We start from the raw sequence: 23,484 nt of genomic DNA, 5'->3' as shown, positions 1-23,484 counted from the left end.
TTATGAGAAAAGCTTTATTATTTACAGCGAAACAACTTTAATTCCTTTTAGAAAGTTATAAGCCCAACTCAGGTCCGTCCGCTTCCTTGCTTTAGATTGGGTTTTCAGGGTTATTTGGGTGTGGTAGGTGGCTTATAGGATTTAAGTCTTCAAACCATTATTGGTATCCGGATTTGGAGATTCAAAGAGGTTTTACCGTTCAAATTGACGAGGAGGTTGAAGTGCGAGGCAGAGCAATATATTCTGGGTTTTGAAGAGGACCGTTAAAGGAAAATTAGTTAGTTTGAGTTTCAGTTAATTTCTGAACCGTATCTTATTTATACTACAAAATATTAGATAAAATATACAAAATAAAACTAGAAGATTAGGCATTATTTTTATCGAGACGCTCAAAATGTTAAGAAATTTGGTGATCAGTTACAGACATCACCTAGTCATTAAACTTATATCATCTTGATAGAATTACGCAAACTCTCTCCTCGAAGTTGAGTAAATTATCTATCTCCACTCTCAGCTGATGAGTAAATTATCTTTCTCAACTCTCAGTTGATGAGTAAATTATCTTTCTCCATTCTCTGCTGATGAGTATATTATCTTATTTCATTTTCTGCTGATGAGTATATTATCTTTCTTCACTCTCAGCTGATGAGTTAGACAAATCATTGATAACAAACAATTGCAGCCCATTCCTCATTCAATTGTCTGATTTTGTACAATCCTTTTATAAAGTTTGGAATTTTTAAAACTTTTAGACGCTATCTGCTGAGACTATCTATCTTCTTTATTGTCTGATGAGATGTTTCCTTGTTAGAGACCTGTTGAATGGTCTTTAAACAATGAAATTATTTCGCTTCACTATATACATTTTAAAACTTTATTTTTTTCACCATCTTGTGTATGACGTTTCGATCGAACGCCAGCCATACCGATCACTTTTTTTTTTATTTGAAATATGTTTCGTTGAATACGCCAAATTGGATTCTGTATTAGGTAGATTTAATCGATATACTTTGATAAATCTCAACAACTTTTTATTTTTTTCTGAGAAGACGGGTTAAATTTCCTTCTCAAGTGACATTTAAATTAATGTGCGGATTTAGGCCCTTACATTATCACCAGTTTGATACACAGGTTGGAAACCTGCTCCTCTCTCAGTATTAGAGGCGGTGGTGAAGTGTGGCCGCCGGCCAGTGTAAGTACCAGAGCATTTAGTTGCTAGAAACAAGTCTCTCAAGAACCCCAAGAAGTAAACCAAGAGAACCAAGTGATCGGGGCAAATAGTAATCCCAGCAGTACTAACCAGTTTGTCTAAGAGTCCACAATTTCGTTCGGAGTTGTCTTAACAAATGAAATACTAAGTTTATGCAACTTTTAGTTGTTCTAAAAACCACCAAACCGCCATACGGAAAGTTCCATCAGCAGTAAACTATGAACTTTAAAGACTGGTAGCTGGAATGATTGTTGAAAAGGGAAAAGCGAGGGTTAAGAAGATATGAAATATCGTTACCTCCAACGGTGGTTGTTATGAGGTAGCGACAGTATGTTTTCAGATGCAAATTGTTGAAAAGAAGGAGACACCAAAGGGCAGTCATATTCTGTTGATCAAAGGAATGTTTCTCTTTGTAACAGTGCAGGGGGTAGAGTCTGTTTTACTGTAAACTAGACGCGAAGTGAAAGCGCACTAAGGCTCTAGTCCGGAAAGTAGAAGGTACAACTTCAACAATATTACAGCCACATCTTTCTTTCTTTGTATTTAGCTTTCATGATATATAAACAATAAAAATGTTTATAATTAAAATAAAATTATTTAATGGATTCATTCTAAATTCAAATGCAATAAATTTAGAAAAATTTCGTAGTGATTTCTCGTGAAGAGATACAAGGAACCCTTTTCTAACTGACTTGAAATCTTCATTTGAATTAGTGGGATACACTGTAGGAAAATTAATCCCCTTGCTTATAACTGAAGAAATTAATTGCAGTTCATATCACTCGTTAATTTAATGATTCCTTCATTGCAGCATCCCATCTAAATGTCATAAAATCCCAATTAGTAGATCACTAATTGTTTTGACTTCATTATAAAATAGCATTAAATAAGAATACAAAAAAAATTGCCTTATATAGTGGAGTCAAATTCTTACCAAAACCGTAGCCGAATGGTTTCCAAACTTAAAGCATCGTCTTCTCCAATAACAATAAATTGTTTCACCCTTTCATTTCTTTAAGAGTTTAATTTCATCAATACTCCTTTTTAACTTTATAATAACTTATTGGACCAATATTCTGCAATTAATTGAAACAATATGGTAAGAACCATACATTTTCTCGCAGTAATTTCCACTGTTCATCCTTTTCAAACAGAATTTCACAGAATGTACCAAATGTTTCCCTTATCTCTTATAGTCTCCTGCTTTATGAGGCTCCTACGTATTATTTATAATTTTAAAATTTAAATTTAAAAAGATTAATTTAGGGGCACAACAATATCGAAGCCACTGCCTTGTAAAATAAATACCAAGTACATTCACCTAGCAACACTAGTAGCCAGTTGCTAAGGAATCAAACGATTGCTGTTCTACAAATTTAGTTCATTAACCGGCTTGGACTTGAGGATCAGCGACAGCTGAAAGAACAGACGTTCAGAATAAAAAGGTTTCTGTGTATAACATTTTCTGGCTCTTTGTAAACTCATTCTTATTCTTCAGTAATGTAAATATTCAGTCTAATTCAGAACTCCCATTTTATTTACACTTATCAAGTCATGCTATAAAGTTTTATATGTATTGTTTATTTTTTATGTGCTGTATAATAAAGCTACTCCATAGATATCTACTACTACCAATACCTACAGTTTCACTGAATACAACAAACACTGGAGTAACTACCCACTCACTGATGGCTCTCTTTCAAATAGTTTGGTTTGACTCTTAATCAGTATCATTGTCACTAGGATAGGTACAGGTCGCTTCAGTCTGCGAATCTGGTAGGGAAAAATTGCTGGTCTATTGGAAAGTTTAAGTAGCAGGCAAAGATTTGTGGAATTTGCAGTTTCGGAGCAGCCTCATGATGTACGAGCGGCAAATTTAGGTCTCTGTAGGTAATTCGGTGCACAAAAAATAAGGGAACGATAATGAGTATTTTGGAGTTGACAGTTTTTTGGATTTGGATCCAGAGGATTTTGGAGCACTCGGTGAAACACTGTATAGTTTCAATCCTTAAATTCGTACAGGTTTCAGTATTGAAAGTCTTTTGAGAGAACTGGTGTCTTTTAGTCTGGATGTCTGTTTCCAGTTCTTGGTGTTTCAGTCGAGTGTTGCAGGAGAGTCTACGTTCCAAGATATCTCTCTGGGGTAGAAAGTGAAGTGTTGATAAAGAAAATGGGAGGAGGCATGACTTTCTGCAGAGGGCGGATGTTCATCTTCACCTATTACCGAACAACGAGCACCTCAGGAAAATAAACAATATGTTGAAAGGTTGGAGAAAAGAGAAATAAAGAAACTGAAAGTATTCATTTCAATGAATTAACGAAACATCGTCATTTTTGGAATATAAGTAGACTTAGGTAAAAAAACCACAAGATAGCAAACTATCCCTCAAGAAAGTGCCTTGAGGTTCCTCCAAAAACATCTTTTAATTTCTATCTTATTTTCAATTTGCTAGTCAAGTCTAGGAACTTCTTAGTTAATTCTTTCATGAGACAAGAATTGCGAATTTGAAAGAATAAAAGCATCTTCCTGCTTTCAAAATAGTTTGTCAAGGAAGCTGTTTCTTTGTCTCTGCCTTCGAATTTTATCAACCGAGAGGTTGAAAATGAGAATTTCCAGGCCCACGTTCAAGATTTCAGTAGGCGCCCAAGAATTTGACTCATTGAATGGCTATGACTGATAGATTTTCATAAATGAAAGCCAAACCTCGAATGAGAATAAAATTTAACTTGAAAACAAATTTAAGTTAAGAAAAAAATTGAGTTGGAAACCAAATTAAGGATGTTTTAATTTTTATTTGGCATATTTTTTTACTCAATGGCGATTTATACGAATATCTGAGTAAAAGTTGCGCATTAAGGCATTCCTTAATGCTATTGGATTATAAATAGTGTATGTTGTGTGTGGTGGTTAATCCGAAATAAGCTAACCACCAGCTGGCTGTTTGTGCACTAAAACCCTTGCCATGGTTGGTCGTAAAAAACAGTTACAAGGCACCGGATCTCTTAGCCAGCGACATTTCCACCACTCACTGCTGCTACTATCACTTGTACAAGGTAAAAATATTTTTATTCTCCCCGTTGTATTTTTACAACTTTTCATATATGTAATACAAACAGACACATGTAAACATATATGTATACATATGCAGTGAGTTAGACTGACATGAATGAGATGGGAATTGTCATACAGAACATGCTTTCCGAGATTATGCGCTTTCCCTAAAATATTGTACAAATCTATTTTTGTATGTTTATATATAAATAAAAATTGTGATTTATTTCACGGACACGCCAGGAAAAACATTTATAAAAAAGAAAATAGTCCCATAGTTGTTGTACATTCACGTTTCTCGTCACTGTATATTCGCACCACCTGATCGGCTGGTTTAATAAATTTAGCAAGTTATTTACCTACCACTTGAATTTAGATTAAATATAAAACCTAATATAAAATGCAACTTTCTTTTTATTTATAAGTTTATTTATTTATGTATGTTTATTATTTATTTTTACCACTGGCAAATTAACTGGGCCGTTTCTTTCGTTGACCTCTTTGTTGTTTAATGTCGCTTTTTTAAAAATGTTTTGTCAAGTAGTCGTGCTAATAAGTCCAAGATATGGTAGAGAAACATAGTCTGGTAAATTGTCTCCTAATGGTTCCAGTAAAAGTGAACACTAAATTTAAATGAAATCCAAGCCTGGACGCGGTATCATTCAATTTTATAGCCGTATATTTCAAGGATTGAGTGCATTGCTGGATTGATTAACTGTTTTATTTAAAACTCTTGACAACTATTAACGAATTAAGAAACAGGCATGCGCAGTTAAACATTACTGTACTTACAGCTCAAAACAAAAGGTTAAAACGTAAAACACACTGTTGTGGGTAAACTATACATCATCTAGTTTATGCAAATATAAAATTAAATTTCAACAAGTGCTACAAGAAGTTGAAAAGTAAGTATACCAGCTTTCAGAGAATTATAATGTTTAAGTGGTTATTGATTAGATAAAATTACATTTCGTCTTCGCAGAAATGAAGGCAGCTATGTTCACTTAGTAATCTTAAACTAACAGAAAGTACATATTATTTCCTTGGTGTTTGTTTTGTAGGCTGGTACATCTGGGATTCAATAATCAGTACTTTGGTTTACCTAAGTGGATAAAATTGACTGACGTTGGATTAAGAGTATACTTAATGCAAGCATTTAGGTAAAGGAGTTCATTAGATTAACAAGTAACTTAAAGTTAATATTATCCAAGTAGAATGTAAGTTAGAAGTTGTATATAGAATGCTTCATACTTCAGTGGGTAGGAATGTAAGCATTACTTCAAGATGAAACCATCAGACCAAAAGTCGAGCTTCATTTAATTTAACTTCTACAATTAACAAGCCACAGTTTAAAAGAAAAGTAAACACTTTAAATAAAAGTTCTTAAAACTACAGCATCGAAATTACACACCATTCTTTATGTGACAAAAGTAAGTTACTGTTAGTGTGCAATTAAAATCATAACTGAAACCAGAACTCATCACGACAAGAACTTTAGTCACTTACATATAAGATAAAAGAAACTACAAACCTATTAATAAACGTAACCGACTTAAAAAATAAACTTAATTTACACTTCAACTTGTGCCATATAAGTTATGCAAGTTCAGAAAACACTAGAGATAATCTGAATAAAGGTTTTAGTTTTCAATGAAAGGAACGGCACTTTGCGAATGATTTTTTAAAAAACAAAGATTCTTTAAATATTTAGCGCCATTGTAAAATTGATCAATTCATCCCATTAATATTATATAAGAAGTATAGTGTCCATCAACAATCGCCTGAGACATCTGTCTCTAGAGAAATAGGGTTGGATCCCTTTCTATGGTGCATGGGAGAAAACTACGCTGGGGAAATTTACTGAATAAGCTAGGTGAGGTTGTCTCTCAAATACGGCTAATGGGTTTTGATAAATGCCATGCTTTTGATAAATGGGTTTAGATCAGGTCCATTGGGGCTGTATGAGAAATGAAGAGCTTTTGGCAGCATAATTTCAGTGCAGGGAATCGTGGAAGATAAGAATAGGTTATTTTAATAAAAGCCTCTCTTATGAAAATGTTCTGAAAGTTAATGTCTGATTTATTTTTTGTAAAAACCAGAACAGTTCATTAAAGTTTTGTCTGAGTAGCGTGAAACATGATTCTTTACGTTATTGTTCACAGTTATTATTTCAATTTTAAGGGCCAAAATTATAGCAAATACTCCCATATCTAATTTATTAACCAAGTATAACCAATCCATCAAGTCTAGCATACATAAGCATGCCTTTGCTGATAGGTCAATTAACACTGATTCTGATTTGGGAACATTTTACCATTATGAAAGATCAGCCAATTAAATACCAGGGTGCATTACAGATTAATTACATATTAGAAATTTCTTTTCCTCTTAGGATAAAAAATCTCCTAACTAACCAATATCAGAAAGTACTATAGCTATTCTAATGGGCGAACATAGAAAAATTAGATCGTAATACACTTATTCTTCTTGGGAGCAATTACATCAGCCACTTCTACTGGGATCTTGGCGTCCCTGATTATAAATTTCAGAATAACAACACGATTAACTCTGCCGTTGATATCCAAAACATTCACACAGTACACTTAGGACTTGGATAGATAATGTGTGCAACCATTTGTGTCTAAAATCTAGAGTTGTAATCGCATACTCGATGCCCATTTAAAACATTACAGTTCACATTACGCTTTAGATCTGTTGCTTTTAGCTATTAGGTCGCTTAGGATTAGGCCTAAAGCTATTCCATGTCCAATTTACAATCTAGACTGCTTCTTCATACTCCCTTCTCAACATGTTCTCTAACATTCTTCTCTTTCTGGTCCTCTTCAACCTCTAAACTTTCTCCAAAACCTCCGATAAGCATAGCAATACTACATTATCTGCCTTGCAGGTCACACTATTACAACCGATCCTAGAACCACACTAAATAAAATTCAATAAATAGAGCCAGATGTACAATGGATGATAAAAGCAGTGAATTCCAAAAATTATATGCCTTCGGCGGGTTAAAGAAGTCGTTTAATACAATAAAGTATAAAAGAGAAAGAAAAAGCAGGGTAAAGCAAAATTTATTGTTAAATTTCTCTAAATTTATTAAAGTTGCTGAAAGAAGACCATTTTTATAAAAAGCTTTATCAGGTTTTGTTAAAATCATTAAAGTCTACTCTATTTTCAGTTACTACTGTTCTTTTTTCTTTCTTTTTCCACCAGTAAACGATTGGACATGCTGAGAAGTTAGACTGATTAAGATGTGCAATAAGAGGATTGGAAGATTGAATATCTCCCATGGCGGGATTAACTTTCGGGGTTTCCATAATCTAAAACTACCGTTGTTAAATAAGAGAGTCTGGTGTATCATGCAGTAGAAGCCAAGAAAGATGAAGGGACTGGGAAATCGCTTCACTTTAAGATACTCCATGGCCGGCACTAACAAAGGAAGTTGAAAGTGTACACTGCCATCACTTGTATGACCCAAGCGAAGATGTTCGGGAAGCCTAACCTTAAAAAAAAAAATTACTGAAGTTACAACTATTGTTTCATTGTCAGGTTAACTTTCACGATGAATCCTATGCTTCAATGTTTCCTGAAAAAGCTTAGAACACCTGCATCACTGGCAAAATTATAGCTATCTCAAGAACAGATTAAAAACAATCCACCCAATCCCAGAAATGTAAGAGAAATATTACACTTTCACAGGTTCAAAGACATCCTCAAACACTCAGTGGGATAGTCAAAAAACTAAACAAACAAAAGAATCGGCTAGTTTTCACAAACTCTCTGAAGAGAAAGGTAATAAAGAAATTGTCCTAAACTGTCGTGAATCCAGGAATTTAAGTTAAATTACGAAGACATTAAGGTATCCGCAGTACCGTGATCATGTAAATAATGTACAAAATAAGGGTAGACAATCTTAAAGTTGGACATCATGAAAGTTGGACGTGTTGGTCAAAAACTGATGATGCCCAATTTCGAAAGAAAGCTGATGAATCAATACTTCAATATGGAGATTCCTATTAGAAAGAATAAGCTTCTCATTAAAATGAGAAAGCATGAAGGAATTTTGGTGGTTAAATGCAACCCAATTTTTATTTAGTTACATTCAGCAATATTGAACAACTTACATTCTGCTTGTGAATTTGTAGATTTTTAAATTATAAAAATGTATTTGAATTATTAAATATTAAATAAGAGAAGGCTTTCTCAATGATATCTCTCAATTCTTTTCTCCTTGATTTTTAATCTTGAAAAAAAGTCATTTACAAAGAAAAAAAAAATTATAAAAATGGGTCCACTCTAGTTTTAATAACGACAGTACTTTTTGTCTTTATTTTTTTAGTTACTTTACTTGGACACAGCTTTCAGTTTTAATAAAAAATACGGCAATAACAGAAATGAAAAATACAATAAAGTATACAAAAAATAAGTTTATTCTGGGAACTGAATCTAACAGCACATTGAGGGCTTTATTATTGTGAACTTTAGAATTGAAAACCTGCTTTATCAGGTAACAAGCAACTTAAAGCAACCTTTAAACTTATAATAAAAGCAGTGCAATGAAAGTTTTCATAAAGAAATCGTACTAGTTGAAGTCTTTAAATAGTATTCTTTAAAATAAATATAATATATAGGTGCATTATATATTGCATTGACCTTCTTTATCAGTATTTGTTCTAGACCATGTTCAATTTTGTACTTTTGTAATAATAAAGTTTGAAATTAAATTTTAATTGTATTATAGAACGATGAGTACACCACAACAGAACTAATAAAGGAATATTGTTGAGTGAGTTTTGCCTGCAATGCAGTACTTCATCCAAGACTTTGCTGTTACCCGGATTCGATCTCCGGTCTTTTACGGGCATTCTCCTTCAGATAACCCGTACAGTAAACAGAGATACACTACATGTCAACAGTGTAGTCCTCAATTTTTCCTCGAAACATCAATATATAAAAAATGATGAGGAATGCTCAATATGCTTACAGAATCAGGTAAACAAACGTGAAAACTAATTTTAGTTGTTATACTTGATAATTCCTTGAGAATCTGTTCAAATATTTCCCAGGTAGCAGGAGGACAAAACAATAAGCAGCAATAAAGAACACCTTGGCATTGAATGGGTTCTCAGTGTATCGTTTGTGATCGAGGGTCAAGTTGCGGAACCAAGATCTAAGCATAAAGTAGAAAGGTGATTGCAATGCAATGGATCTGTCTCTAAAGGCCAATCCGTAATCCGTTAAATTCATATCAGACATAATTCCAATGTCAGAACCAGAACTAAGTCTAACATTGATCTCTCCTTTTTGTCGTTTCAAAGACTCGCTTCTTTATGCGATAAATTTGATCCTTCTCACGATACATCTAAGTGTCTGAAGTCTAGATAGTATTGATTGCAGTATGGGTTTTACTTATTCTTCTAGGTTTTAAACCCTGGTTTGTAGTATATTGTTTTTGAAAAGATTTTTTTATCTATGCCAAACGTCTTTCGCCCAGGACAACACGTTTTTCCTATTTAGTAAACCAATAGAACTTGTGAGTATATGATGCTTCGGTGTTTTGTAGCATTCCTCATAACAGCAAATAACTTAGTGAAGTTATGTCATTTTCATCCAGCCCAGTAAGTGATGCCAGAAAATTAGCTCTTTCGAAGCATGCTGATCGTATTTAGAAAATGAATAGTGAATCATGTTGGCGTATTGCGATATTAAAATAATTCTGTAAACTCAATCCCATGTTGGAAATTTCATTTTGGTTTAGGTAAGTAAACTGTGGCTGTTTTTAAGACTGTTTAAAACAATTTTCTTCGCACGCACGACAATCAATATAGTAAAGTTATCTTAAGAGTAAAGTAATTTTTATATATTACTTTACTTTTTTAACTCTTGGAAGGTTAGAAGCAGGAAAGGTACTTTGGTAATGAACAATTAAAATCCAAAAACATTTTTCTTTTCATCAACAAAAAATAGTTCCAGCTATTCTCGCGATGTAAAGACTCTGCCTGCTGATATGCTCAATCAGTAAGCTAGAGCGCCCCCGTAGGAGGAAGTGGATTAGCCACTTCTTCAGGGTATATTGGCGACCCTGCAGGCAGCCTAACAACATGAACATGAGCAACATATACTGTTACATACACAGTACACATAGGGCATTGTCATCTGTACAAGGAGGGGCTTATTAGCTCGGAACCGTTGTGCAGATTGTGTCAGGATGAGGAAGAAACGGCCTCTCACTGGCTGTTCGATTGCGATGCAATCGAGTGATTGCGCTATGAAATCTTTGGATCTTTGAGCCCAAAGGAGATAGTAGCACAAAAAGAACTAGTAGGGAAAGTACTCCACCTCTTTAGTAGGGGAGGTTTCATCTACTAGATCCAAAGGGAAGGGCACAATAAGCCTCTTTTGGCTGTGGTACCATAGGTCCGACCCCGATAATCTAAGCTAGAGCGCCCATTCGCCAGCTTGCGAAGAGAGCATTATGAACCCTGTATACTAACTGGAAATTATAAGTCAACGTAGAACCAACTCATATTTGAACTGCTCGCCAATTTGCCATGAACTCAGGACCTTTTTTTTAATTTTCCCTTAAATAATATCACTTACTTCCTCATCAACATTTACATATATCTTCTTTGTTCTGGCTACTTTCCTTCCCTTAGCTCTATACAAATGTAAGCTGCTTGGAAGCTAGCAACGCCCATGTGTCCATCTCATGAATTCTTGTAATGACCGAGTGCAAAAAACATTTTGTAATTTTTATTAGGCAAATTATCATCTCTTGTTACACACTTCTTCTGTCTGACTACCAATAATCCACAATAAGTTTTTAATGACAACTGGTAGTCGGTGTTATCGATTTTTAGCTCTAACTTTATGTATATTAAGTAAAACGAAAATATTTTAAAATAAAATAAAACATTTTCTATCATAAAATTCTCATTTAAATTGTTCCAATATAATATAGTTACTTTAATAAATAAAAAAAATCTTGAGAACTCATTAAAATGTATGGCTGTTGATAAGGTAACCTGCTATTTCCTAAACTTCTTATCTCATTTCAAATTCATAAGATAAAATATTCATTATTTCGTTTTAATTCATTATTTATTTAAATTTTATTTTAAAAAAGACAGTGATGAAGAGAGATGGAACAAAAATATCTCTTAAATAATTTTTCTCCAAAGAAAATAATTGGCGCATCTTACAGAATTGAATACATATTAATTTTGGTGTAAATAGCATCTCCAGCTCTTTAAACGAACTCTTTAGATTAATGTTAGATATTTAAATAAGTAATATTGTTTATCTTTGTTAAAAAAAAAATGATTAATTTAAAAAAAAAAATGGAATTTCTTTTGTAACTTCACCATTAGTCGAATTCCTCTACATCAATCTTTTACTCTGTAAATATTGAAAATAAATATTTCAGATCACTTTTTAATGAATAAAAGGGGCCGGTTTATATCTTCATGTTTATTCAGGCCACCTCAATCTTGTTTTATGTTTGCTCAACATGGAATAGTTAAACATACTGGAATAATTTAGAAACTCATGCCTATTAATGGAGGAGTGCTTGTTCACAGAACTGTCGTCCATCAATCACAACCAACCTCCAGTCCCAAGAAGCAGCTGGCCCCTCACAGCAACCATATTTATCTCATTATGTATTAAAGTTAACTTTTACTGTTTTCTACATTAATTGCTGTTACATCCTTAGGAAATGTTTAGAATTTTCGTTTAGGTATTAAACTGACCTAGGTACTTTGCTCAATATCCTCTAGTCAATTTTTAGGCTTCTGCATCAATTGACTTCACATCTTTAGTCTTTTTTACAATGTCCAGCTTGCAACGGATTTCTTTTTGAGTATAAAACTTTCATTCCTAATATAACTGACCTTTTTTTAAATTTATATGCATTTGGTGAATAAAATACTTTCTTTTGAGAAGATTTAAATGGAGAGTTCTGAAATCCACATCTGATCACAAGTATTTATTTTTTTATTTTTTTTTTATTTTTGCGCATCAACAGCTGAGGTTATTAGCGCCCGGAGCTTTTTCCAGTGCACTGCCGGCCTCCGGACAGTGTTCTCTCGTTACAGACAACACTGTCCATCACCGGACAGTGAGCTGTAAGAAGCTCCTAGGAAGAGAAAATCTCAAGTATTGTTTTGGTTTCTCGTGCTCAGGGTCCCACTTCCAAATTCCTCCTATTTTTGATGTAGATTTTGTTGGAGTGCTAAGAAAATCCTACGTACCTAAAAAGGAACTTTCCTTTCTCTTGTTCTTATTTCACCAGTTAGTTAAGATTTATTAAACTTAAATTTTTCATTGCGAAATTCGGAAATTAATAGCGAGCTTTTATGCCAATCTTGCCAGAGCAACTCAGCAAATGGACTATGTCTATGCAGTTTGTTTGTGTTCATTTTACAATGATGTAAAGTTGAAAAATGTATAACTAAAAGTTGGAAATCTTGTCAGCGTTTGTTCAGTGAGGACGATTGGGAAGAATTCCAAGTGGCTACTGTTGGCAACATCAATTGATGATGCTGTTTTATTATTCTTTAACATTTCTTGGTCCCCAGGAAAGCTAAAATATTTCATAAAATAACAAATACTTTAGATAAGAATATTTAACTGTGCAAAGGATGAAGATAACATTTTTCAAATGTGGTTAAGAGTAACAAGATCCCTCTAGCAATTCTAGTGGCAGCACTTCATCAAAGAAAGTATTCTATTCCGTGCTTTGCACTAATATTGTGTAAATACTGCCTAAGAAAGTTGTGTAAATACAGACACACTAGTAAACAAACCATGTATATTGGAGTTACTAAAACATTTCGTGATCATTTCACTTTATAGAATAGTATTAGAGCCAAGATACGTAATAGTAGCGACCTCATACTGCTCACGTGCTCAACTGACATTTCTCTGGAGCTTTATTGTTAACCACTCAAAAAAAATTAATTAATTCTTCCATAACTGCAATATTTTTTATCTATCATAGCTAAACGTTTTTGGGAAATACTCTGCACATGTTTATAGCTAAATGTGGCAGTATCTCTGTGTACGAGTATCTTGTAGAAGAGACATGAACGAATATATCCTAAATATTTTAGCTCATAATGCGGAAAAGTTATTAGAAAGTTATCAGATAATATTATGAAAATTTAGTAAATGCGTATTTGCAAGACTTTACTTTCTTATTATTAGTTCTACAATTAAATTTTTAAATTATTCTTGTGAATTTGTAAGTGCCGCAACAGATTTACTTGGAAAAAACAAAACAAAAATTTCCTTATAATGCGGTCATCTTCAATTTTAGCTACCATATGTAACCAACATTTGAATTTTCCTTAAGGTTTTGCTAAATTTAGTTCCAAACATCAGTCTTCTACCCAACACCGAACGTGTCAGTGTTGATGACGTCACTGTGAGCGATGTGTGAGTGATGATGTGTTTTATTACGTCAGTAGAGAAGCCATGATTACTAGGAAATAGTATTTTGGTTATTATCGGGGTAAAATTCGAATATATATAAATATAAAAATGGAGAAAAAACCCCTCGTTATACACATTTGTGTATATTTCGCTGGTGCCCACATTGTTACAAGTTAGACATGAGTGAATAAAAATTGTTCCAATTATAATAATGGTTTTTTTATGTTAGTTTTGTCACAGAATTTTTAGTGTGATATTATATTTAGTTACTTTAAATTTATTGTTGGCGTAAGCAAAAAGATTTGTCTACCATTAATGGTGTAATAAATAAAACTTTACTATGACATAATCACTAATGCCAATTGGCATTTAACGTTCTGTTTTATAGTTATCTTAAGAACTTACGGTTTTTTAATCCGCAACGCGACACGTGGGAAAGTCAATGGAATGGTGACACGTGGGCCCACAAGTCCCATTATTGCAATTTTAAGTCAACAATTGATTGAAGTTACATCGGATTTCTCCTTTATTGAATCATGAACCTTATTTAACTTAATATTTATATCATATAAAATAAAAACTATTACTTATTTTGAAAGTCTATTGTTTAGATATATTGTTAAACAAAACTTAGCTATCCAGATTTGTTGTAAATCTTCGAAAAAGTAACTTCGTTACTAATCTTCGAAAATTACATCAACTTCATTACTCATCATCACTAATCATTAACATCAATTGCATATATTTTACTTTTATTCTTGAATACCAAACTGAAAAACAAACAAAAGCAATGCTAGTGCTAGTATAAAAGTAACCTACAACTAAAAACCATGACAAGCTGTAGTGGTTGAAGCCAAAAAAAGAAATTCATCCAAGAAATATGTAGTTTTTGCTTCAATAGAAGTACAAATGAATACCTGAGTTTCAGTTTCCGTCCATTAGGATATAAAGGTGTTCGTGGACATGATGGACCCTCTAACGTTCTTTAAGAAAGTAGGTTCGACGCTTTGGAAACCTCTGGCGTCATAAGCTGGGAAGAGAGGGATCTGGGAGGTTAACGCCACAACACCCTCTTCTCCAGTTCTTACACAAGGGATGTCCGAATATTGTAATAGTTGGTTCTAGCCAACAGCTTTGTAACAGTGGCTAATGAATCATCAGTTAAAAACAATTATAATTTGTCCGGGCTTTTATTATTTTTGTTGCGATATTTTGTTGCCTGAAGTCCTTGCCTCTAACGGTTCGGGCCATCGAGGCGTCTAGATACTTCAAGTTTAAAATATTTTTTACAGGAAGTGTTTCTAACGCCAACTTACACTACAGAAGCTAAGATCAGACTTAGGTTTTATTTCAAACACAGTTGAGAGTGAAGATGTGTATAATGTATGCACATTTATTGTGCCCACAGTTCACAATTTAGTTTGCGTGCGCATACGGCATGGTGTCAACTTGAAAGGCAGGACTGGTAGAGAATAAACTGCATGCTGGTAGCGAAAAGAAGAGAGACAATGCGAGTGTCAGATAGAAGAGGACGAAGGAAGCTGCAAGAGTAGACAATGTTAGAAGTCGGAGCTGCTCCGTTCTCCTGTGGCATGTTATAACTGAAGAGACAAAGGTTTTTATTGTAACAGCCAGCTTACCTTCCGTCTTCTTAGCATGCCCTCGCGCACACTCTAGCGGAACACTCGTTACCATCTTCACCAGCATGTATATCACTATGCAAAGCAGGTGTTACTTTGTCGACCAACTTACCGCTTGGAATCCTCATATGTTTAACCTCTGAGCATATACCCTCCTCCGTCCGCTATCTTACCACTAGAGAAACAAATTTTCCTCTTCTATCGGCTTACTTTTCCCACCTACTAGCTTTTTAGCATAAGCAAGCCAAGATAAGATTTGTTCCAGCTAAGTTACCCTGCTCTGTTCATTGCTAACCCAAAATATTTTTTGACAAAGTAAATCATTACTTGTATTAAACTTTTTTTTAAGCTTTGATTAAAAACAAAAAACCACTTAATAAATAATAAAAAGAAAAACCAAAGGCTGTCCTCGCGAATTTGTCTATTCCAATTGTAATTACTGCTTGATAATATCGAAGGTCCCAACAGATAGATAAGGCATGCTTTATTCACCCTTATTTGAAACTGAAAACATTTAAATTTTGATGCTCTGTACTGTTATAATTAGGGTTGCCAACTCTATAAAGTTCGAAAAAAAGGACTCCCTAAAAAAATTAGGTAAAAAATTAGATATTATTCTGGCCTGGGTACATTCATATTTTACATACTTATTCATAAAAAGTTCATCGTTACATCAATAACCTGTTCATCTATTCAGTTCAGTTAGAACAGAAAAACAACACGCCAAATGAAGAAGTCTCGGAAGTCAGAACTTAAATCAAAAATACTATTAAATAAATTAGATTTGTGTGAACAATATCTGAAAAAAAGGACAAGAGACGTCCTTTCCTATTTTAAGAAAGGTCACCTAGAGTAGGGCTCAGGAGAGGTGGCTTGCCACCAATGGGCTGAGACAGGCGAAGGAGTTCATCAGAGGCTATTCGCTGAGGTTGACCGCAGAATTAATCCGTCAAGGCCGTGGGGCTATAAGGATAATTGTAGGCCTATTAACTGGCCACTGCCGGCTCATAAAACACATGCATCGCATGGGCCTGGCAGATGATAGCTTTTATAGGTTCTGTCAGGAAGAAGAGGAAACGGCACTGCACGTGTTGTGTCAGTGTGAGGGGCTCGTATGGCTAAGGATGTTATTTCTCTGGGAGGAAAAACCAAGGCCTGAGAGCTTTACCCAGGGGCCACTCTCCAGAATTAAGAGTCTGATTAATTAATGGACGGGTCTGGAGGGTGAGCTCTAAAGTCGGGGAGCCACAATAGATCCAAAGGGGTCGTAGTGAGGCCGCCCTAATTTAATCTAATCCAATCTAATGTAATGAAACTTATAATAATATCAGACTGCAGACTAATATTTCATACAAAAACCCAGCTAACTGAATTAAAGAACTATATATAATGAGTGTTGCTTATGTATAATACGGAATGTTACTATACTGATTGCTTCTTTTTATTCATTTCATTCAGTCCAGAAATATCACAATATGGACAAAGTGACTTCAGTGCAATTTGAAGGACTATAGTAGACTTCTTTTTATTTTATTTCTAGGTGGTCACAGAATCTTCAGAAGTGGTATTAATCTAGTCTTTATAAGAGCGGAACTGCTTGGCAATTATTGGCCTCATTATCACGATTAAATTGTCTCTTTTAATCAAATTTTACTTTATTGTTATTGTTATTACTATTATCATTATTTTAAATCTCATTGACAATTTCTTTTTTGGTATTCCGAATGTTTAGAGAGTGAAACTACTGGGTAGTTTCTCTCCTCCTGCTCCTCCCGCACCAGTTCATCATATCTCATATTTACTCATTGTATACATTTATACAAATGACAGATTACTAAATAAATAAATAAAAATAATAATAAAATTAAATCATTTTGAACACTTTTGTAACTTTATAAGCACGTAACTACTTACATCACAAAGGGAGACATTAGTTTAGGTGGAACATTAATAACATTAGCTTTAGCAGATTATAGTGGCTATAGTTATGGGTAACAATAGTTTGGAATGGACTGATCCTGCAACTAGAATCACTAAACAATTAAATCTATTATCTTGTTGAAATGATATTGATTAAAGTGTTAATTCTTAATAGGATTAAAAAAAAATAACTGCCAGTTTCAGTCATGATATATTTTTATTACGACCGAGCTTTCGACTTAGGGACTAAGGTAATCTTCTTATGAGAAGATAAAATAAAAATATATCATGACTGAAACTGGCAGTTATATTTTCATCCTATTGAAACTATGAATCAGCCAACAAAGATAATTAACAGTAATGTTTAATTAATTGATACACTGTAAGTTTACTTTCAGTTATACTCTATTTTAGTTCGGTGGAATTCCGATTGCTGATTGTTCGTTGCTTATTGTAGTAATGATGGCAAGCGATCCGAATGTTCTTAAGTTGGTTGGCACACCTGAGGTGAATGGCGCCCATAGTTTTTTCCAGTGTACTTACCAGCCTCCGTCCAGTATTGTTATATTTTTGGACGGGTCAAAATTTTGTGTTCACTTCTCTTCTTTTAGACAACACTCTTCATTGCTAGTAACAATACAATTTATAAGTAGTTATTCAAAGTTAAATACTAAAAGGAAAATGAGAAATTTAACATTTAACATTGGTTACAAGAAGTAAAATTTTACACTCAATTAATTTACATACATATATAGTGTGTAATAATTTGTGAATATTTCACCGGATTTGTATAAAAGGAAAGTGTTTACATTTCATCCTTGAATGGTAAAGTTTTCTTACAACATGAACAAGCCCAGTGCTTTCTTACATGTGTTCTACTCTAAGGCTTCTTCAATATGCATTAACTAATAGAATAGCGCACATATGAACACATCCAACTTCACCAAACCTCCTGTACACAGTGTAAATATAATGTTACATTAATAAAGGAGCGAACTGTGCGGGTCTGTTGGCCGGATAGCGAGGCAATTAGTAAATTAAAACAGAATATTCTCTCTCCTCTCAGTGTTAGTACTCTTTCTACTTAAATTTCCACTAATATTAAAAAAAATATATATATATACGAGTACATGGAATGTAACAAAAGCTTAGTACTTACATTTTGGGAATTGTCTTGTGCTTTTCTCAAATCTCGAAGCCCGAGGGCGTTTTCCTATTGGAATGTAATTGAAGAAAAGATATCTTAATTAGAAATAAATTTTGTATTTCAATTAACACATCACGCTTATTAAAACGACAAATCATAATGTCTGATTATTTATCTGATTTTCTGTTTTCGTTTATTAGTTTATTTCTTCAAACAGTCAATTGTTATAATCTATTCAAAATGTCTAGATAATAAGACTGTTTGTGTAGAAATCAAAGTAAATTGCAGACAAGAAGAGTATACCATGGAATTGCAAACTGAAGGAAAAGAAGATCAGAGAAGATTTCAGGAGATACAGTTTGCACATCCTGTATTTTACTCGTATCTTTAATTCCATGATATTTCCAAACAAAATTATTCATAATAAATAATAATTAATCTCTTAGGTCCAACTTGGAATAGCTAGATTAACTTTAAATCCCGTAAATACTAAAGGAAATCTAAGGAAGGTTATTTACACAATAAATATAATGCCAAGCAAGGTCCAGATATCGAACCCAGTATCACTGGCACTGACTGTCGGAGCATCCAGCTTCTAATTGAGGCGCATAAAGAAAAATATTGATTATAAGATCATTTAAACGTTGATTTCTTACACAGCGGCATCCCTTTAAGGAGGATAAATATGAATATAATTACATTTTTACTTAATAGAGAAATACTTACAACTAAAGGATTAGATTTAAACTAGACAAAGTACTAAATAATAAGAACAAACGACGCTACATTTCATATATTTACATAATCCAAGCCAACTAGAATAAATGTGGTTATGTACTTATTATGTATAAGTGGGTAATTGGGAGCATTCAAAAGTAGCTCCATTTAAAGTCAGCTTGTAAACTAGGGTAAACCACCGATTACTTAGAGATGCCACCATTAGGCGGCATATCTAAGTATATGCAGCTAAAGTAATATCTTGGAATAGTAAAGCATCAAGCTCTGGACAATATAATATAACCAGCAGTAAAGGTATTTCAAATCTTCGGGCTAAGTAGCAAAAATCTTTTAACTGAATATGGATTTGTGATGTCATGAATATTTTTACAAATTAGCCACAATCAAATCACTGTCGTTAAATTCTCCTGTTTCAGTAGACTGTTCATGATTAAGGTATCTGGAAATTCAGGAACTGTGTAGGGGCACCATTTTGTCATAAGTAATTGCCGCATTAAAAGGACGAAAAAAAAAATATATTACCCGTGGTCCTTGGTTGTAGCTAATGATCCTCAAAATTGTAGCTAGAGTTGTGTCTCTAATTAAGAATTGTAAGTACCTGCTGCGAGATGCATTATTGCTGAATTGTACGCCACTCACATAGTCCTAAAAGCAGAAGAATGAACTTGAGGTAGATTTTTGTGCTCTGATTCGAGCAGTGTACTATAATCTCTGCAGCGCAAAAAAGTAAAGGCGAGCTTTACTCCTAGCTACCAAATTAGGTGTCGTGGACAGAGGCATACTTAACTAATAAATTCTCGAGGCGTTGTATTATGATGATAAAGATGGTTTACCATTAAATAAAATCCGAGGGTTAGACCGAGACCATAACCCAGAACTACAAATAACATCTTGCCTGAGCCTTGCCTCTAACCGCTCTATTACCATGATGGCGCCTAGCATAAATATAAAAGAAATCAGTTAGTCCACAGCATCCGCACATTGCTCTAGATGTGGAGAAGATAGGAGTAAATAGTAAATTTATCTGAGTTATCTACTTATTCTGTGATTCTCAGTAACACTGATGCAAAGTGTCTGTTACGATAGAAATGAGCATGCCCATTGATTGACTGTTGAAGCAACTAAAATGACAAAGTTATCACTTGTCTTTCTATCATGTATGCATGATACGTGGCAAAACTATGGAAATCAGAGTATAACAAGCTATGAAACATTAAAACAATCAATTGTAACTGTCATCGTTACAATGAAAACCATAGGGATGAGGATATTATTAAGTGCCTGAGGATTGGCCACAAATTTTGATAAAAGAACGACGGTAAACAAGCCTTGCCCTAATATCGAATTGGCCATTCGACCTTTATCTCTACAAGTAAACTATTATTTGGCATTTAATCAGAACCTTCTCTACAAACTGTGTTCATTGTGAACAATAACAGCGAAATAATTCACTTAAATTTATAAATATGCGAGAGTAGAAACATTAAATAGAGAATTAAATTAAAGAGAATGTTTATGAATTGTGAAGACAGAGAGATGGTAAGTTACTTCTTTGTAGAACGATCGCAGTCGTATAGTCCTGCCAACTATTATGGAAGTTCAGGGTTAATAAAAGGTTGAAATTATTGAAACTAATTAAACTTGAAATAGAATTCTACTACGACAAATTGTGCACGATATGTCATATTTGCTGGGTTCCATAGTTCTTACACTAACAATAAATTCTATTATTTTTCTTTCTACAATATTCATAAACAAATATATACTCGTATATATATCCTTTTTGTCGCAAGTGACATTTAAAATCAATAAATGTTTCATAAATTTGTAATGTGAACTTTAGGTAAGTTACAAATCAAATAAAATAGAAATATAGGATTTCTGAGAAGGCCTCACTAACACATTATTACAAATTAAATTCATGTGTACAAACGTATAAACATCAACTTTGTCAACTAATCTATCTATGAACAGTGGCGTGTCTTACAGAACGCTACCAATAAACACGCAAATTACCAACCACGCCCCAACGCCCAACAAAATTAATTTCTTTCTCTTAAGCATACTTTCAAACCTTCTCTTTCCGCTATTTCACTAGTTAAAAGCTAACAAAATAAACAATAAACTACTTATTCTACGGAAAAAAATTAATCATTTGCTTAAATTACAATTAGTTCAATATCTATCAAATTGCGTTTTATTTCTCTAAATATATTTACAGTTGCTTCTCTTACTAATACAAACTAAACCAACCGGAAATTGTAATAAAATTTATTAAGTTAAAAGCAAAGGAGTGTTTTAATTAATTAAAATTTAGTAATTCTTCTTATCTCTTATTTTCTTGTATCAGAATTACTTCTTACTACATGTGTACGAGTATATCTATTTTCTTTGGCCTATTACGCTATCATTTTCTTCATACTTTGGGAATATTAGAACCCCCTTCCAGAAGGACTGCATATTTTTGAACAACGAATCCTTCCTCACGATTTAGAAGACACATCTATCTTACATTTCTTCCAATCAGCATACAGTTGAACCACCGCACAAAACATCAACTGAAGGACTGTGATTTCCTGTCCATGTTAGATGCCTAAGCACTTTGTGGCACCTGCTCCTAAAAGGCAGTGGAGGGTTTCTTTATCGCCTTTTCCGAAAAGAGCTGAAATTTGTTATTCTTGTTTCCATACAAATCTGACAGAGAGAGATGATCTGTACAGCTACTGTATTTATTAGGTCAAAGGATGCGAGTGGTATTTAGGTTAGGATTTCATCTGCAGATGAACGAAATTTAATCAAAGTACTTCACCCCTATTACTAGTGAATCAAATAGATTGTACGTATTACCATTTTAGAGAGGGTAGCAGGAATTAATTTTTTTTAAAAATCTTTTTCTTTGGTGTTTCAATAGATGAACGAACGGTTTGAGGGTAAAATGTCAAGTACCAGTGGTGCTGCAGCCAATGTCTTGGACAGTACTTAAGGTGTAATCATTAAAAAGTGATAGTAAAGTATACTAGCTCTCCACTATCTTCGGCAACTGATCACTAGATGGACCAAAGGCAACCGGAAACGTACTTTATTTACTAAATAGGAATTCGAAATAGAACCGATAAATAATAAATAATTTTCAAATACAGTAAGCAATAAATTAAATAAATAAGTAAGTAAATACAAATGTAAATAATTCGGGACAGTTACAAATAAAAAAGTAGCAATTTTAAAAAATAAATAAATAATGCTTCACCATGGACTAACCAACAGGTGCCTGAGATCACAAAATTACTAAATAATGTGGCAAACACATCCGTGAGAGAAATGGTTTGTGGTTCGCCACGTGATCGTTTTTATATATGTATAAATACATATGTATATTTATAAACCCGTTTAGCCATTATGATTCTTTATAAATACACACACTGTGGTTACAATTTGTAAAATAAACAACAGTTTGAATAATTGCATATTCATAAAGTGTTTTGAAAACTTAACAATAAAATTTTGTTAAAAAGAAATCAGAACAGATTTGTATTTTCCTGCATGTTATTTTGTTGGTCTTTTGGGTTAAAACGTATTTGTTTTGTTTTTACTTTTATTTTTACAGCTGACCATTGGCAACAAGCAAAGCTGATAATTTACATACAACAAAAAGGCAAGAGTAGAGTTATATCAAACGATACCGTCAAGAATCGATTCAGGCAAGATTCCGCTGTAGTGAATTAATGAGTATATCACTTATATTTTGTTAAATATTATACATATTATATTCAGAATATAATATTCTTTCATGCATGTATTAAACAGATATGAACAATTTTTGTATTTGTATTTATCTCTTTTGTTGTAGAAAATGTTAAACACACTTAACATTAAATGCTATTGAAGGAATGAAATTGTTTGGATTGTGGCTGTAGCTAAGACCAGGTTTTAAAGTAAAGTAATCGCCTATTTTTTTCAGGCGGGGCTTAATTAGGTGTCGTGGACAGGGACAGAAGCTCATACTTTACTATAAACAATTTTTTCTAACAAATAAAAAGTAGCCATACGCGGGATTCGAACTGGGGATCTTCCACACACTAAGCCACGCTCTTGACCACTAGACCAACACTCGCTCTTAAGACTAGGTTTTAATTCTATTAAATTTTAAATATATCTACTCTACGTGTTAGGGGAAAATTAAAAACCAATATTTAGGGGGAGGGGATGAAATTTCTGGATGGCAGTGGCAATGCAAAATGTTTTTTTTTTTAAAGAAGAATATAATTGCAAATTTTATCAAAATAAATATACAAATCATGTTTTAATTTTATACATTACAATAATTTAT

The 23,484-nt window shown here is 33.4% G+C and overlaps 1 protein-coding gene and 2 long non-coding RNA genes across 5 annotated transcripts in view; 1 reads left to right on the top strand and 2 right to left on the bottom strand.

Annotated features, from left to right (window-relative positions):
- LOC141461438 (uncharacterized) overlaps window positions 1–23,484 on the bottom strand; it is a 603,016-nt gene that overhangs the window by 356,393 nt on the left and 223,139 nt on the right. The window lies entirely within an intron of this gene.
- On the bottom strand, window positions 363–2,548 carry LOC141461363 (uncharacterized). The gene is made up of 2 exons (XR_012462808.1): window positions 2,145–2,548; window positions 363–2,029 (listed from the first exon to the last, which is right to left on the bottom strand). It is a non-coding gene; the product is annotated as an uncharacterized lncRNA (long non-coding RNA).
- On the top strand, window positions 4,807–22,888 carry LOC141461359 (uncharacterized). Of its 2 annotated transcripts, none has more exons than XR_012462807.1 (5): window positions 4,807–5,167; window positions 5,324–5,422; window positions 8,617–8,784; window positions 9,019–9,269; window positions 22,762–22,888. It is a non-coding gene; the product is annotated as an uncharacterized lncRNA (long non-coding RNA). The 2 variants fall into 2 exon arrangements; XR_012462806.1 differs by lacking the exon at window positions 22,762–22,888 and adding an exon at window positions 9,344–9,668.

The sequence above is a fragment of the Rhodnius prolixus genome, unplaced genomic scaffold (assembly GCF_049639745.1).
Source record: "Rhodnius prolixus isolate KJV_2025 unplaced genomic scaffold, Rpr scaffold_1, whole genome shotgun sequence".
Lineage (NCBI taxonomy): Eukaryota > Metazoa > Arthropoda > Insecta > Hemiptera > Reduviidae > Rhodnius > Rhodnius prolixus.
The sequence above is the reverse complement of the archived record's forward strand: the minus strand, read 5'-3'. Positions and strand labels throughout refer to the sequence as shown.